We start from the raw sequence: 18496 nt of genomic DNA on the forward strand, positions 1-18496 counted from the left end.
CGTCTGCATTTATCTCAGACGCCTCTGAGCTTGCGTAACAGCCGAGCGGCGTTATTACGGCGACTTTTCCAAAGCGTTACTTCGGCGGCGGGACGAGATTTCGTCGGGCGCGCGATTTTTTTTCGGCCGAGTCTCGGCGCGTCGATACCACGCCGGGCTGAGCGAAACGCTTCCACGGTTCATGCGCCGCAGCTTTACGAAAGACAGGTCGAACAGCTGACGCCTTCGCGCGCTCGCCCGTTCTTGTCGGCTACCTTGTCGTCTGTCTCCGAAATTCGCCAGCGGGGGTTACCCAGGCGTGACGTAGATACACGCTATTCTGGTCGGCCCGTGACGTCGTCCTCGGGACATCCAGAAATAAACCCGAGTGGCGAGCTGCCGGCTTTCTCGGTCTCTCTCCGTCTCATCTCGAGCGGGCGAGAACGGGACAGGGAGAACGATATGATTGTGCGGCGAACGAACACATTGACGAACTGTAGAAAAATACGATTTTATGCCACTGACGTAATCTGTAGAACGTTTCGAAAGACCGCTTGCGGGGAAATGATTGAAATTGGGTTAGAAGCTTAGAGCGCTTTACTTTTCAATATTACATCTTTTTCGAGCTGGGAGGTCCATTGATGCGACGCTTCAATGCTCCGCGAAGGTTTCCCTCCGGGTTGATCGGTAGGTCGGCACGTGGAACGTAGAATTTTTAATGATTTTGACCGGCGTAATGGGAAAAGATCTCCGGACGATCTCGCCTTACGACATTTTCAAGGCCTTTTATTCCCGCTGTCGTAAAATCGCATTATGCTTCCCCAATAGCGAACGGGCGTTGCCGATCGATTTACCCGATTGAGAAAAGGGGGAAAAAGTTCGCTGTAGCGCGATAAATCTTGGTCGTCTATTTTCTCTCAAGTACTCGTCGTTTTTCGCGGTTAGTAGTTCGAGATCCAATCGAGCGTTCTCACTCTCCCTTTCGTTTTATTTATCGTGATAAAAATTCTGCGTTTCCTTTTTATTTTTTTTTCTCTTATCTTTTTTGTAACCTCGAGATGGTGGATCTTTGATCGTTTGATTCTGTTTAGCGTAGGATAATAACGCGATCTAACGGCGTCTTTAACAACAAAAATTCAAGTAAAAAGCGTGGATCAAAGTGATTTTCTATACCGTTAACGCTTAAAGGTATTACCGGCTAGTGAGACGCAGGCTAAAGAGTTTCCTCCCGGGCGGGTGTTTGATCCGAAGTGTTGAATTCGAAGAACGTTACGGCTGCGGGTGCAAATAAGAAAAATTTAATTAGCGCACTATCTCGCGCGGGGCGCTTTCCTCTCCTCTCGGGTAATGAAGTAACGCAGGCGGCCAGCTGGCCACTTACGGGCGTCGGAAGAACGGCACGAGGTAAAACCGGGAAATGGTGGAAGAACGGTGGTCGTTGGTACACGCTACGATTTTGCTTTATTTTCCTTTTTCCTCAAAGCGGATCTCGCTCCGGCGAACGATGGACGCTTTTTCGCGGCCGGCTGCATCAAACCAGCTCCTTTTTCCTTCTCTTTGCCTTTCTTTCGCCCGTCGTTTCACCCTTTCCCGTCCTTGTTCTGTGTTCCACCCTTTATCGCGTTTTACCTTCTCTTATCTCTTTGGCACCAGACATAAATATATTTCCGTACGGCAAACGACGCCTTTAAACTTCGCGATCCGCACCTCGCGCGTTTATTCTTTATATACGAGCGAACTGAAGCAAGTCTCTCGATGAGAAAAATTAAATTTATTCTTTTACATACGTGCACGTAATTAAAATTACACGTAAATCGTGTATTGAATATGTTGAGCTTAATGTTTTTTTTATTTTTTTATTGTTATTAGTCTTCTCTGAGACTGATTTTTTTTTCTGTGTAATGATTATGAAATAATCGCAATTTACAACAATTTATTTAATGCCAAGAGGATGATTGGCCTTTGATGGCGCCTCATCATCATGGATTGTGCAGTATATACAGTCGTAATCAGCTTGTAAAGAGCATTTATTTTAATCTTGCTCATTTCGAGATTTGCGTATACATATGTATTATCCTTTGTGGTGAACAATAGCTGTAATAAATTTAACGAATGTATTTTTCTAATGAAAGTAAGAAGATTATACAGATTTTTATGTGCATAGAATTTCTACTTTAACTTTTCAAACTTTTTAATGATTGAAGTGTGAAAGTAAGAAAAATTGTAGAGCTTTTTGAAGAGATATTATACTGCTTTTCGGTAGAAAATTTGTAAAATTCCTTAATTTTTCGTTTATTATCGCAAAAACGTTGGGGAAAAAAAAGGAAGTCAATTACCTATCACTCGGATAACGTTTCTCTGTGACGTCATCGTTCAATAGGGTTACCTACGTAACCTCAGAGACTGTAAAAGTGGGTCAGGGATGCAAACCACGGGATGCAGACTACGGTGTATTAAGTCGATGCAGCTTGCCGTTGCACCGCCATTATTTATTCCTTTGTTCTTGTTTCGTGGCGGCTTTAAGATTTGGGAGTTGAAAGTTCCTGTATATTCTGCTTCTTTTCTTAAGAATAGAGTAAACGTTTAAACGCCCAAAAATTAAATAAGGCCCTAATTGTATTTATGAAACGTACATTAATTTTCTTTTCGGCATGTATTTAATAGTTTCTTAAACGATATATATATTTTTAAGTGAGCAAATTAACTTTAACGTACGTTAAAGTTCGTCAAAAATTATATCTTATCGCGTCGAAATCAATTTCACGTAAAACTATAGTAAAATCGCGAAAGCAAGCTAAAGTACATTCACGCTTTACTTTTTTTTTTTCTTTTTTTTTATATGTAGCTTTATGACTGCAGAAACGCACATTTGTAATTCCCGTGAACCGGTCAAGCTACATTGCTTTTCGTTACAATGAAACTACAAACCATTCGCTTGTGCAACCGGAAAGGATGCGCCGTCGTACGGGAAATAGCGCCATTAAATTTGACTGTAGCTGCATCGTACAACTCTAACGTTTCCTGCCGTATCGCTTCTGTATTCTTGATACATCCGCGGAGAAGTTTTACTAGTTTTAAAAACTTACGACCATTTTCTTTCTTTAAAAATCTCATACGTTTAGACTCGACGGAAATAATTAAGAAGGGAATTTTTAGAATCTGAGATATATATATTTTTTGTTAGAAGTAAATTGACTCTTAATTAGACTCTGCAAAGGTATCGTTTCTATATCTTATCTTCCTACCCGGCGAAGTGTTGCTTCGTTTGTTTTTGTACTCGTGCTGTTACTCAAACATTTGCCGATGTCCCATTTCACGTTAGGCCGAAACAAGAAGTATCGACATGCCTTTCGTTATCCTTCAATGTACTCTCGCGGAAAGGCTGGAGATACATATTGTACGACAGCTGCAACCGAGACACCCGCTGAGATTTCGCTTCGTCAGAGAACAATGGCAATGTTGTCTTTCCTGTGATAGAACAGAGGCACGAAAGAAAACTCCGAATGGTTATTGAAGGAAATAAGGTCGCCGAAAGAAAATTGCAGGCTGTCACGTGAAGCATTTCTCATATTTTGATTCTTTGTCAGATCTCTTTGAGTCCAACGGTATGAATTTATACTGAGAAGTTTTTCTTTTTTTTTTTTTAACTTAACTGTTTTAAATGTAAAATCTTCATAATTATATACGTTCTTTTTTGCAACTTTCCCTTGCTTGATGATTTCGAATGAAATTTTCGTGTCGGGCGCCGTTTAAAAGTACGAATTTTTTTCTTTTTCTTTTTTTTTTTTTTTTTAATTGCCATTGCACGGTTTTTCCATCTATTGTTTAAACTCACGTCGAACGTTTCTGATTGACGTAGTTAATTCTTGAGGAATTAAACTGGTGGATGGAAGAGCCGTGCAGGAAGGCGGATCGTTAAGTGAAATAGAAGGGAAGCGTTCGCAACTAGCCACAATTGCCGCTTCTCCGACGAACGATTTTCATGAATATTCATTTCCGTATCCTCTTATGAGTGCCGTAAACACGCTTAGCTTGCTTCACCGAAACGCGAATCTATACATTCATTTCCGTAGTTACGTGTTTCTTTAATTAGCGGATTTTAGCTGCCGTCAGTAAGATGGAGGGCTCTCTTTTAAAGTTCTCCCGTTTAATATACCAGTAAAAATGTCTAATTTGCTCGCTATTAATTATCTAATAAATTGATCTCGCTCACCAGCACTTATTTGATTAATGCGAACGGTACGGAAATTAAACTTTGAAGTGAACTCAAAACTCCTACTGTTGTTGACAATAAGCGTTAATGGGTTAAAAGCAAATTAGAAGCGGAGCTAATGTTCCTCTCCGATATGCAGTATTTCATTAAGTGTCGCGTCGGGGCGTCTTTTGATTAATAAATGTATCTCGTGATAACATTCGCCGGAAATTTACTCGCCGCGATAAGCGCTCTATTTTTTTTTTTCTCGCAGCCGGGTTTTAAAAAATTCTATTACGCGCCTCTGGCTCGCGGCTCGCCCGTCGATTTGGACGGCTTGACAATTTAAACAAAAAAGTAATTTCCAGCAAAGTATATATCGCGGTATGTTAAATCTGCGCTTAAATTGGCGGGCTCGCGAGTTTCACGCTATTTTCCGCTCTGTTAATTCTGCTGGTTACGCGAAAGTAGTGCTCCTTTGTCACCTTTGCGAGCGTACGCTTCCAGGAACAGACTTCTTACGGTTCCACGGAGCCGGCAAAATGTGCGGGCAGCGTGCGTCCAGCTGAAGGGGTTGTTGCGCTCTAGCGAGGCGGCGCGGCTGCAGTTAATCCCGGTCGCGTTCAGAACACACGCCGTACGCTCCGCACTGCGGCTCTTTCCGCCGGATTACTCGTCGGCGCGGTGTAAATCGCATCGGTCACTGCTACCGCGCGTAAATCATAGACGGTCGCGTCTTCGTACGTGCCCCTCGTTCTTCCGCAAAAGTACATCAGACGTTGCACCGGACGGGAATTGAAAATGCGGGCGCGAATGTCCCCTTTTCGCGCTTCCGAGACACGTTCCGCGAGCCGTAGCGGACGTCGCTTCGTATTTTCCTCGTTCCTTACGGCGTGACACGCGCGCGTGGCACGATTCGTCTCGATCGCGTTTTCCGCGCGGAATTCACGGCGAAGGGTATAACTGTTCCATTCCCGTTCTCCGTTCGACTTTGCCAACGTTGCTCGACGCGCGCGCTATTTTCTCTCACATCCGGCCACCGATGCATCCGGGAGCATCCTTTGAGCATCCTTGTGAGAACATATGCGCACCGCTTGCATGCGATTTATCAGGCGGGTCTAAGTCCTTTGCTCCGCCAACAGTTAGGGTCGAGTAAGCCGGGATTAGCGGAGTCTTCGCCGCCACTGTTCTCTTCGTAGATTATAGCCCCCTCGCCCATGATACAGACGGAGAAAGAAAATTTACTTAACCGAAGTTGGTGCTAAGCTAACGTTGATGCAACCGGCTCCCCGGGCCAGCTGGGAATTTCATTAGATTAATCTTGTCGTTTTCCTCGCCCGCGCGCGAAAATTTATCGCGAATACTCACAATCTGGGAAGTGCAGCGATGATTATGCGCTGCCGAAGACGTTAACGAAGGAAAGATAAAGGGAGGGAGGGGGGGAGTAAGAGAGAGAAGATTTCAGGTTGTCTGCAGCAGATCGCACGGATGCAATTCGTTTGCAGCTAAGCTCTCGGCGGGTCATTTACTTCGAAACAATTCAGGTCTTAGATGCGACGCCACGCCGGTGTCGTATACGTCAGTGTCAAGGAGACACGATCCGACACCGAGCTACCAGCTACGACCTACGGCACCGAGAAATCCGCTTTGCTTCCGCCAGCATTTTCCCGACGCGTCGTTTTTCTTTTTTTTTTTTTTTTTATATTTTTTTATTCTCGCAGCGTTCGCCTTCCTTATTTAGCGACTGGCGGAGAAAGCCAGAACGAGGAATTGCCCGGCTCGGGAGCATCAAAAACGCGTATCTGCGAGAATACGCGCCGCGAAAAATACTAAAGCCGCGGAAGAAACGCCGGTTCGCGGCCGCGGGAATTTGTGGCGAGTCCGTAAATGCGCAAATAGACATTTTTTTTTTTCCTACATTTCGTCGGGACGGAAGAAAAGCCGGCTACCGCCGACAAACGCGCTGAAATTTATATAAATATCAGTTATTAATAATATAATATAATATTCGTTGTAAATCATATAAAATCATTAATTGAAAGGTAAATAATAAATATGGATAAATATATATATATCTCTCTTTCGGAACATTAAATTGTGGGTGATATATAAACTGCGTGTAATAATTTGCAATGGTTTCGGCTGTATACATTAAATTTTTAATCGATCGAAAATTGATTAACTGGATTCGATTACGAAATATCGGCGTGTTTTCGAAACCCGATTTAATTTAATTAATAACATTTGAAACGTTACGCGGTTTTGCATTTTACAAAATGGTGCACGAAGAGTCGTCGTAATCGCGCTCAAAGAATACCTTCGATCACGGTATATGAAACTCTGCATAATTACGAGCGAGCTGGACTCATCCGTTTCAACGAGAGAGTTACTCCCGCGACTTCATCTTCCGGCGAGCAATTTTTAACGTCAAGTCGAATATGCAGGCGCGGGAAGGATATCGATCTCGAAGCGGTAGTCATAATTTTTATAAAGTTTACGGCGTTCTGACGTAAATTCCGGCTCCACCCCTCGTAGATTGCACGTTGTTACGGCGCGAGATAAATCTTCTCGCCCGAAAGGCGAGTTTAACGTCGTGATCTTCGCGAACGCGACATTTCGTGAGCCGCGCACCTCAGAGTTTACGATCCCGTGCTTTTTATTCGTGAGCCCACGGGTTTGCCTGGCCGGGTGATTCATTTATGAAGGTGCGAAACGCTGGAGGGAAACGTCTAGGTAACAGCCGGGAAATCGATTTCTTAGGGAGAATCTTAAATATCATTTCTTTCCGTTTCTATTAGTTGGACGAGATTCCGCTTCGGCGAAGATCGTCGAGACCGGACGAAACGGGACGGTGTAAAAGTTGCATCGGGATGGGACTTTTTCCCGCGAAAGTAGCCACAAATCATATATATTTTCCCGCCGCACTCTCATAACATGAACGACGTGGATTTATGTCGGCAATAAAATAAAATAAGAAGAAAAAAAAAAAAGTTTTAAGTACATCCGAGTGACAAGTACGGACTTGGTCGCGATTGAAACGCGCTTCGAGAAATCGCTGCAAGAATAAAAGAAGCAATTTTCTGTTCATTGATTAACAATTTTCATCGATTAAAAAAATACTCGGTCCTTTGCTGCACCGTTGCCCGCTGTTGATTAAACTGCGAATGTTTCTTTCCTTTCGGGAATTTCGAAAACGTTTCGATTGAGGTACGAAAAAAATCAAGAGTCGCACGCGTGCAGCTGTCAGATAGGATACCCGAAGTCGATCATTTTTCGTCGTCGAGCTTTAACGGATCGTTAATTCGCAGCGCAGGTTTCACTAGAATAGAATATCTGCGAGGTTTTTACCGTCCGTGATGCGTAATATCGTGAGAGAAAGCCAGCCCGAATATCGGCATTTGGCGAAGTTTATCGATCAAGCTTATATTGAAAACAATCGCTGTTTTTGGGTGGGATTGAAAATTTTTCGTTTGACGCGAAAATTGTTTGTTCCTTCTTACTGACGTCTCGTTTAATGCCGCGGAAAAAAAATTTTTTTCTAATATATTTAAAACATATTTTTACACGCCTATAATTTTTACGTTAGTATTCGTAGACACTCGAAACCCGTCATTTGAATATCTCAAATCGGCGTCGCGACTATTGTCCGTTAGCACAGCAGCAACAAACCTCGTTTAAGAAAGTTCATGGTTGGGAACGAGAGAAAAGTGCACTGAGCTCTCAAGAGATTCTCAAGCAAGCGCACGGGTTGTATACTCGACTGTCAGGCCCTTCGAACAACAAGTTTATTCGCAGTAAAATGCATATCAATAATAATGTCACGGCTCTCCAATTCAGCGACGTGTCGGACGGCGAGAAAACTCGGTGACACTTTTTCAAGATTTTATGGCAAGGGCATCCAGCGACGCGTAAGACGAACTTGAAAGATGTTTGCGAGTTTTGTATCATCTTCCACGTTCTCGCGCGTCTGCTTCTTCGGCGTATACAGATCGTTGCGTTTATTATTCGCTAAATCGCTTGTGAATAATGGTCGTCGTGAATCTTTTCTCGCGCGAAAGACTAGAGGCTTTCGTTTAAAAGTTCGATTGAAGGTGTGCACACTTGACGAACGAGCGCCAAACGAACAGCGAAGGCGAATACTCTCAAACAAATCAATCACTACATGAAAAGAAACATCTGCTTGGGATACGTATCAATTTTATTTTAAGACGGCGTTAATTATATTTCTAAATTCCTTTATGTTTTTTTGGAGAGTTAAATGAGAATCATCGGTGAATATTCTTATGTAGGTCGCAGGAATTTTTTTCTTTTTTTTTACTGGCAAGATTAACTGACTTTGAAATTTGATAAAACTTGAAGAAAACGAGGAAAATCGCGAGAATGGTTTATCTACTCGAGAGACTTTGTGATAATTTTCGTTACTTTTGAGTTTCGTTTGTACTGCGCGCGAGCGAGATGTATAAAACATTTTATCTGGCTTCCTTTTGTATCTTTCACAAAGGAAATCAGCCGACACCGAGGTCAACCTTCATTGTGCGTCAGTTTCGTGTTCGTGGCGATGACACTTCGCGAAAGGGAACGATTGAGAAAATAAATTGGTTTTCACGTTGTATTTATTGCGCGCATTGACAAGTCACAGCGAGATAACCGTCGTAATCTATAAATAATATTTGCGTGGGCTAACGTTACAATTTACAAATACGTATCACATATAAATTATTCATCCGAGTTTAGATAATTATATTTGTAATTTAAATAATAATTTGGAATAATTTAAATATGGAATAATGAACTTGTCACGATCCGACGTACCCTTGTATTTCTAATTTAATTATTTTAAATTCTTTTGACGCTCAAAAGTAAAAAAAAAAAAATCGTAAATTATTATCAATTACATATTAAAATTATTTTAACTTTTTTAGTTTTAAAAATTATTTTATGTCTCTAATTACGCGGATTAACTACCGCCAATATATTTTCATACAAAAAATTATAATTTGCATAAAAAGTTAATTATAATTAATTAAACAATGATAAACGTTATGCGTACGTGGCGATTATTTTTAATCTCTCTTTGACGCAAGTTATTTGGCGCTCATACATTTCTTTATAAATTCCTGAATTATAGAGATGCGTCAACCGGCCGAGTTCGACGTCGACGTTTGAGAAAATAATTATAATGGTCGCGAGATCGGTTCTAGGGCGAAGATTCCGTACTGTTCGCAACGGCAGCGAGAGTAGAGCGGCGTTCTAAAGTCGGCCGCTATTATTTCAACGGTATATGCTACGTCGCGATATTATACCGTCGCGATGCAGGTGCAGGTAAGGTGGCGGGGCCTATAGAAGGCCGTGCAGCGCAAATTCTGACGCCGCGGCCGAGATGTACGACTAGCCCGCCTATCTGGCAGATACTTCGGTCATAAATTCGGCAGGAATGGGGTGTCGGTATATCGTATAGATACGGGCCCCTATCTACGTGCCTACCCCGCGTCCCAACCGCCCCGCCGAATACTCCAAAGGCCTCCACGTCCAGCGGAGGCACCCTCCCGGCTCCCTGTATCTCTCCCCATCACCATTACCTTGGCCCCGCTACGTGCATCTTGCACCTGCATCCGATCGTATCGTCTCTCTCACGCGCTCCCGTTCAATTATTCCGAGACGCCGAGGAAATCAATACCCGCGGAGACAGATCGCGCTTTCTTGATGCATATTCATCTGGATGCTTGGAGGAGACAATACCATTTCTATCGACTCCGATCAGTTTACAGCGATCCGACGGCGCGGTAATAGAATGCATTATTTATCATTACTTTATTTTGTCGGCAGTTGTCTTTCTTAACACAGGGACCGCGACATTCGTCGGTGACGGCGTGTCGTTGGTGTGTCATTTTTATTTGTTAAAAAAGAAAAAAATTACGTTCCCTGTTCGTTCGCTAAGTGTGTACATCTTTATAGAAATTGTAATAGATATGAATTTTTCAACGCTTATTTCTTCGCGAAATTGGAAAAGTATTTTTTTTTTTATAGAATTTTAGTTTATTTTATTTTAGTTTTTAATTAGTGGCTTGATAATCGGATTAAGAATTACATGTGCTTAATTTACGTCGACTCTCGTGACATACTGATTCGCGGGAACAAAGAGCTTCGATGTTCCGCCGCAACGATATTAAACTTTGAACTCGGTTAATATGAAAGTTCAACAATTGAGTTCCGCGTCCGAGATTTTTCGAAGTGGAAGTTGGCGAAAAAGTGTTCGCCGTCTAAGTAATTCGCGTCTACTTCTGGCAATCGCCGGCTGCCGTTCGTAAATATTTTTCGTATCCGAACAATCCGCGATCAACTGAGCGACTGATTCGTTCGCGTGGATTGCTAAGCGTGGAAAAAAAAAAAAAAAAAATACGCCGCCGCCGGCGCTATATTATTTTACGTACTGCCTCCACTTTGCCGATAAGAATGCATTACGATTGCCGGTTTACGTTATTTGAATCTCCGTCGAAGTACGCCGTCTCCAATGATGTATTTTGCATTGCGATTCAGAGAATAACGGAACGGCGCTATTCGATTTCTTGACAAACGTGCATGAAGCACGTATCATGTATCCGTTACCTTCGCCAACCTATATATCTTGGTGGGTGCACTATCAAGGATTTACAAGAGTCGACCATTCTGCAACCACCCAATCCAACTTCTCCGGCTCCGGCGCGATCCTTCAGGGTCGCTTTCGGCTATCTCGTTCCGAGCGATTCGACCTGCGACGTATCCACTCACACCTGCGCCCATTCCTCTCACGTTTACCTTCTTTTTTTTTTTTTTTTCTCCGCTGCCGGCGCGGATGTTCGTCTCGAGGACTCGGGGAAAATCGATCCGAGAAGATTCGGGCCCTACAGCGGCGAAGGGTTTCGGACTTTGGCTTTCGAGGACTTCATGAAGGATTTCCGAAGGGTCGACGGGATTCCGGGCCGCGACGGCGACGAAGACGACGAGGACGGTCGTGGTAACGAAGAGGGTAGGGCTGCTCGTGGGGATTCGAGGGCGTCGACCCTCAGGTACGGAGAAGGGAATTCTCGTGTCTCTCGGAGGGAAAAAGATATTTATTGGGCCGGTGGTGGCCCGGAGAAACGGCGAGGAAGCAGCGGAAATGAAGATCTGGCTGGAAGGTACACCGGCGAATCGCTAGAGATGTCGAAGGGTGAAGGGACTCTGGGACTGCAAAGAAGAGGAGCGAGAAAGAGAGAATATAGATAGGTAGATGGATCGTTGCACTCGGTACGAGAGCGGGGGATAAAAAAAAAAAAAAAACGTGATGACACGGCGGCGGCGGCGGAAACGGTGGCACGAATTTCTCGTCGTTTTCCAGAGATCTTTCCGAGTCGAGATGTACACCGTAGAGCAGGTATGACATTTTTTGCGGCGACAGCGGCTATCGCACGTAACCCTAGGCGGCAGAGGCAGGGAATGGGAGAACGGGGGGGAAATCAGTCATCGGCAACCGGCCGGCGCGGTACATATATGCGGCACATATGAAACTCGACGCACGCGACTTTAAAGTTACGCTCGCTAGCTGTCGGCGCAGCAAACGCCACATCTACCTTCCAGCGTACGTCGCACGTGCCTGGACGAGAATTTTTAACCGGTCTAAATCTTGAAAACGTCTTAAACGCACCGAGTACGTACGGCGGTTAGACCGTTAACCGGAAATTAGCGAGCGCTCGCAGCGAAGTGTTCGATTAAGTTTTAACAACCGGAACAAGAATCGATAGAAGATAGGGAAACTAATCGGAAAATGAGGTAGGAGTACATCGGGTATTTGCTCGGAGTATCCTGTTTTCGAGGAAAAATTAGGACAAACGATGTCTAGAGGAATCGAAAACACGAGAAAGGGCGAGAAGATCGAAGTAGCGCAAAGAAAGAAAGAAGGGAGGTGAAAAATCGGAAGTCAATTTACTCTGTGACAATCGTTTAAAGTTACGATGTAACTGCAGCCTCAGCAGTGTTCTATAGTCGGTTTGCAATGTTACGCGAGTCGTATTTTCGTTGCACGCCCGGTTGACAAAGCGCCCAACTTACATTGATTTTATCTATCGCTCTACAATAGTAATTATATATATTGACATACGTATCGCACATTTAATTCTATCCGATTAAATTTTGCGTAATGCATTTAAATCTGAAAGTCATTATTCAATGGACCAATTTAACATGAATAATTTTCAACACTGTTAATTTCTGTTATCGAATAATTTCGGACGAGTCGCGCTTGTTCATGCGGGATAACAATACCGAAAGTTGGCGATACAAAATAGGTAGCTGGCTGAAATTATGTAACGCACAGATAGAATCGAGCGAGTGTAACGCGAAGTTGAAACTTACCTCCGCGTTTAATACGAAAATATATTTATACGTAATTTAAATAATTATTTGCGGCTCGCAGGGAAACGTAACGAGGAATATTATTCGAATATATCACCCGATCGCGGGCGAAATCTCTTTGCCGAACACGTTTGCCAAACATAATCATTTCGACTTGGTGGCAGGGCTCATCCGAGCGATGAAAAACGATCCTCGGGTCGTATGAAAAAGGTTCCGGGAGTACCGTCGCCGACTTTGAACTTCGAAATTTTGTTGACGTACCTCGAGGGTAGAATATGTCTGCCAGCCACCCAGTAGCCAGCCACACGTGCGGCGCAACGCGAAAATTGTTTCGCTATCGGAAATATTTTCGGCACGCCATCATAACGTCATCAAGCGTACGATTTAATGACTTAAAATATATTTTTTTTTATTATTTCCTTCGCACCCATTTCTCGCATTTAATCACTCGAAGTTTCGAGCTTCGACCGTTTACTCGTTTTCACTGTTTCGCACAACAAAATGTGTAGATAAAAAATTTTCCTACCACCCACACGGGGAAAGTTATTCATTCGTGATTAAAACTAAAAGTGAGGGTCAATCGCGCAAAAGTTTTAATTGCATTAATATCACTGTGTACATTACGATATCAAATAAACGCAAAGTACGCGGAGGCTTTCAAAACGATTCTGGAAACGTTGGTACCGCTTGTGGAAATTTTTATCGTTTAATGAATTAATAATGATTGAATTGCGAATAGTTGAACGGGGTCAGGCGGACCGAATGCGGCGCGAATTTCGCGGGAATTAAAGTTAAATTGCATTGATTATTCTACCAAGTTAATTGCCGCGACGTATCATTGATTGTACAAACGCCGCACGCAAATGGCAACTGGTGCGTTAACAGATTTGCGCGATAAATAGTGATTATTGTTGGAATTGGCGTTGCAGCTAGCGTCTCGCGAAAATTATGCGACAGATATACGATCTCATACGTGATATTATTATCTGTAAAAGATATCTTCTTCATTCGAACATTACCTGTCGTAATTAATAGTAACGCGATCGTAAACGCGCTTTATTTTATTTTATTTTATTTTTTTATTTTTTTATTTTATCAATCTTTTAGCTGGAAAAATTTTTTTGCGCTTTCTTCTCCCGCGTTACTTTGCACATGCAGAATTCCGCGCTTCCTTTTTCAGATCTTCCGTATGTTTCAAGTACAACTCTCACAAATCTAAGACCCGAGAACGCGGAGGCGCTCGGGCGTAACATTTTATTCATCAGATCCAATCTCGAAAACGCGGAATCCTTTCTTCGGGAAGACTATAGATGCTCTTTAACGACTGTTGAAGCGCTCAGCATTCTTGAAACTCAATAGTTTCTTAATGCGCGCATAGGGTTCGTCGGACGACGCGAAACCATCGTCACTCGAGCACGTACAATAATAACGGCGAGTGCTCGAGTCCTGTCAGATATTTCGCGTAACGGAAACTCGTTAGAAGCTTCATCTGATCGGCCTCGTGCCTTTCCCACTTCATACCGTTCCACGGCGTCGTCGACTCTCTGTTAAATATCTTTCGCTGCGAACGAGTGACATTATCTTTGTGCCCTTTAAGGCTCGATCATTTACCTTTATTTAAAATCGGCGTTTTATCGTTTCTGATTTTTATTAATACACATTTTTGCAAAGAAATCGTAAATATCTACCAATTTTGGGCTGGACAGTTCGCCGATTAATGACCCGGCTTCAGAGAAAAAAACTTACTTCCCGCGATTGCCCGCGACAACATCGTAATAATTTCTTCGCGTTTTACGGATAAGCCGAGCGATATAATTTGAACGCGTGGCCGCGGGCGTAACTGTGAATTTTCTTTATCGCGCCTAGCTAAATCCTCCTTTAGAAAGATTCGGCGAGATTTCTGCAAGGAGATAGATAAGTTTGGCGAGGCAAATCCACTGTGTGGCGAAGCCGCGGGATAAACCGGAATAAACCAGTCACGTTTTTCGCAGAGCTCTTACGGCTCTTTTTTTTTTTTTCCTCGTCTCGATTTCATCTCATTTATAGCGCTTATCTACCCCTTTATTCAATGTCGTTGTGGTGGCGAGTTTGATCCCTTAATCAGTTTAGCACGACTATTCTCGTGTTACACGATACCGTCCGGAGGTCGGCACGTATCTGGAAATTCTGTGTGTACTTCGTAAAAAAAAAAGAAAAAATTGCATTTAACTTGCCAACCGTGATACATATAAAATTGCATTGTAAAAATTTAATAAGCATTAAAGAGTTTTATTATTTTAATTTTCTTTTTTGTATTTTTACGTAGATCATATATCAATCAAAGTAAATTTTTTTTTATTATTATTTCTCGAAATATTTCATAATGATTGTTTTATCGGGTGATATATATATCCTTGTATATATAAATCGAAGATTGAAATGCGACACCTGGCTGTGGACGTAAAGCCATTTATAGAAGAGGCTCTTTTAACAGCAAAGTAACGGATTAAGAAGCGAGTTTCAAAGTGCAGCTTATCGTAGGTCTCTAAGCTAGTCACTGTAAAGTACTGAAACTTATTGCAACGTCCTTGTTTCTTTATTTTTCGAAGCAGAAGGATTTTCCCAGCTTTCACGAGAAGTGCACGCAATAGCGTATTTACGTTACGACACTGCCGGCATAAATATACAGGTTTAAATGTACATTGAAATTTAATGTACTTCAAATATTTAAATTTACGTGAAAAGATGCTGTTGAAAATTGGAAAAGAAAAAAAAAAAGAAAAAAAAAGATAACGCGAGTTCTTAAAGAATTCAGTTATATTACACATTCCGTATAAATTTAACCGCGTTGCGTTTTTGGTTTTTTCTTTTTTTTTTCTTTTCAGTCACTCTCAATTTTGTTTACTTTTGCTGTAAAGTGCAGTGATGAGCGATTATTCAATTTCATTCGAGGTCATCAGGATATTGCGAGCAGACGCGCCTGCCTTTCTCAAAGACGTTGCGTTGCAACGGAATTACCTTGTGTTAACCAAGTACTCGAGAGTTCTAGGGGCGAGCAAAGCTCTCGAGGGACAAGTGGTGAACCTTGGCGTCTCCTTAGACTCCATCTGCACTGCAACGTGGCGGCTCAAAGCCGCGCGCGGAAGCTCTTCTCTCTTCTTACTCTCCTTTCCCCTTTCATTCCGTACCACAAAGTTAACTCGTTATCAAGATGTTCTTTAAATGCTTTCCAGCGCATAATTATTACGAAACGAGATCGTCATTATTTCATTGGCAATTTATTTTACATTCTAGTCATTCGGATTTCAGACGTCATTTCAGTTCTAGAGCAGCGAAGTAATTTTTTTTATCCTCGTCGAAGTTCAGCCTGCGATGGAAATAAGTCTTTATCGTGCCACGTTGTTCCTATTACTTACAATATAACCTTACGTTAACTTCGAACTGCCTTCCTTATCTCCCGCGCGCGTTTTTCGTTCTTCGCAGGTAGAAATATTATCAATCTCGGTAAAGAAAAAAAGAGAGAAAAAAAAAATTTCTGTTCGAGCGAGTTTTAAAGTCCCTTTGACGTTTGCACAAAAGAATCTTTTCGGAAGGCCGTATAATCCCGAAAGTATCCGACTCTCGTGGGAATTACCGGTGCCGTTTCATTTCGTCGCGATGCATCTCGCGCCCGCGCGAACGGAAGAAAGCCGGGAGATAAAGAAGAAAGTCGCGCGGCAGCCAAAGGGATATATTCCCTCGGCGTTACGGCTCGCCTTCTTTCTGCCTAGGGTAATCGCATATGGAGGATACGAGGTCCGTTGGATCGGTTAGGATAACGCCTTTCGCACCGCGCGTTTCCTGGCCTGCGCTTGACTCTTTCTACTTGCGGCGCTCCCGCCGCCGTGAGCGAGAGACTTATCCGCCACCGCGAGCAACGTGCCATTCGACGCCGCCACTCTATTTCGAAACTTGTCGGCGCGTTGTATAAATTTAATCCGGATTTCATCTTCATCGCGGTATTACCACGGTAAAGTTATATATAAGAGAGGAGTTAATATTATTATGCTCAAAGACTTCATACGCTGGTAAGGGGAGGAAAAAAAAGTCGGGATTAATGTAATTCGCCGGGATGTAATCTGTCGCGGCGTGACTTTCCGATGGCGAAATCTATGAAAATACGAATTATTCGAAGAGGCGTGTTACTTTTATTTTATTTTATTTTTTTCAACTGATCCTCCTTGATCTCTTTCTGTAATATCGAACGGATATCGGTTGCAGTATGTTGTAATTATGCTCGTAATTAAAATGCGAAATAAAGACGAAAGTATTTTTATTGAGACTGTCGAGAATTACGTAAGAAAACGGTTTTTTTATTTTTTTTAAGATTCTTACGAGTATTCGCGAATGGATTGATTGCTGCTTCAAGTGCAAGGATTTACCGCGATTTTATGGTAATTAATTTTCATAATTAATTTGCTGAGAAATAGGAACAGAGAGTGGGAATAAATAAAACGAATGAAAGATGTACAATTAATTGTCGATAAAGATCCGCGGTGTTTTCTTGAAAGCAACAAATTGAAGATCACCGATCGAAATCATTAGAACGCTCAGCGTCGAAACATTAATTAGGTTAATCACGATTGTTCGTTAGCTCGGTCAATCACCTAAGTTCCGCCAGCTGATATTAATTAGGCTAATTACCTATGTGCGTCTACCATGGATTAAGATAGATCATTTCACGAGCTCATAGGTTTAGAGAGGCAGAATAGATCCTAATCAAATAAATGAAACTTAAACGTTAATAAATATAATTAATTAAAGAGCCCTTAAAATTTTTCAAGCAATTTCATTTTTAAATAAATCGCTCAGTTTGATATCTGCAAATTTTCTGACGATCTACCTTTTCATTTGGTTTGTTAATAAAGTTCAATATTTTATAATCTTTAATTTATTAATACTCGTAAATGAAGTAGAATAGCTTTAAAAAAGAGGTATTCTTTTTAACTATTTCGAAAATAAAGTCTCCGCGAGCGCTTTTAAACTCGGGCCAGTTTTAGAACAAGAATCCTATTGTGCCACGAAAGTTTTTCGAAGAAAAAAAAAAAAAAAATTGGAAGACAATGGTTACTCGCGAAACGCATAGGCTCGCAATATAAATAACGACATGTTTGGCTACTATCGAGAATGACGGTGCGGGAGGAAAAAGCGGGGTGTGGATGGAGAAAATAAAGAGCGCGCGCGGAACAAAGTGAGCGAGAACACAGTGGAAATGGACCAGAAAAGAATATTGGCACGAAAGTACCATCGGGCCGACTATCAGTCCCACGCGAATCTTCGCTTCCGCTCGTTTCCTGCAGCCTCATTTCCCCTGTGTAAATATTCACGTATAGTTGGTGTATACGTGCAACGTCCTCTTTTATTTCCCTTCTTTTATTTCGCTAGAAAATACACCGTTGTGTCGAAGGCGTTTAGCGAGTGAAATTAAATTGCCGATCATTATCGATACTTTGTCAATGCTACAGAATTAAATTTAATTTTACGTTATTAATTTAGAGAATAATTTAATTTGACTCGACTCAGTGCCGTTATATCATCAGCTCCTGTACGAGAGATCTGTTTTCGGGGGTCGTATTTTTAATTTTCTATGAGGGTAAACCAGAAAATTAGATTTCCATGGAACCGCTTTTTTTTTTTTTTTAGATCGTTAATTGGAAGTTTATCGCGATATTGATTTTATGACCGATGATCAAACCCAAATTTGACATGGACCGGATGGACTGACAATGAATTGAATAATTAATCAAATTTCGATTGAGCGAGGTTGTCAGGGACGAACGCGCGATGGTCTGCAAAGTTGACCGCTAGTATCACACTCCACGAAAACGGAATACGCGGTTACATGACACAATGTGTGGTTAACCGCGAGGACCATCGATCCGCCCGGTGGAAGCGGAGCTGCTTCCCGCGGGTCGTTGAAAGTTACGTCGCGAAAAT

At 42.3% G+C, this 18496-nt stretch overlaps 1 protein-coding gene across 2 annotated transcripts in view; it reads left to right on the plus strand.

The window, feature by feature from the left end:
- The window catches only part of LOC139101492 (disks large 1 tumor suppressor protein-like), a 61573-nt gene that overhangs the window by 10547 nt on the left and 32530 nt on the right, over positions 1 to 18496 (plus strand). The gene's annotated exons all lie outside the window — the stretch shown is intronic.

The sequence above is a fragment of the Cardiocondyla obscurior genome, linkage group LG01 (assembly GCF_019399895.1).
Source record: "Cardiocondyla obscurior isolate alpha-2009 linkage group LG01, Cobs3.1, whole genome shotgun sequence".
NCBI lineage: Eukaryota > Metazoa > Arthropoda > Insecta > Hymenoptera > Formicidae > Cardiocondyla > Cardiocondyla obscurior.